This window comes from Myotis davidii, unplaced genomic scaffold, assembly GCF_000327345.1.
Source record: "Myotis davidii unplaced genomic scaffold, ASM32734v1 scaffold43, whole genome shotgun sequence".
NCBI classification, from domain to species: domain Eukaryota; kingdom Metazoa; phylum Chordata; class Mammalia; order Chiroptera; family Vespertilionidae; genus Myotis; species Myotis davidii.
In genome coordinates, this window is record NW_006294590.1 from 395,057 (window position 1) to 395,392 (window position 336).

Below are 336 nucleotides of genomic sequence, written 5' to 3' on the forward strand. Positions count from 1 at the left end.
AGGGCGAGGTGAGGGAGCCATTGACCTAGTGATGAGGTTCCACTTCTGGTCAAGTTCAGCTCCAAGGTCGCCACCTAATGACTCTGCCCTGATCCCGACAGAGCCAGTTCCTCCGACAGCCTCGCCCTGAGGGCCACGGCCCCGCGGACCCCGGCGGATCCAACCCCGGTTCCGCCTGGAGCTCAGGAGCAGGTGCACAATAGGGGCTGGTAGTGCTCTAATGGAGGCGTTCACAAAAGGCTCGCGGAGCCACCTTTCCCCGTCGCGGTGGAGAGCGGCCCTTCCGCCCTTCACCTCAGACCCGAGCGCAGCCCGCCTCACCTCCTCTCCAGGTGG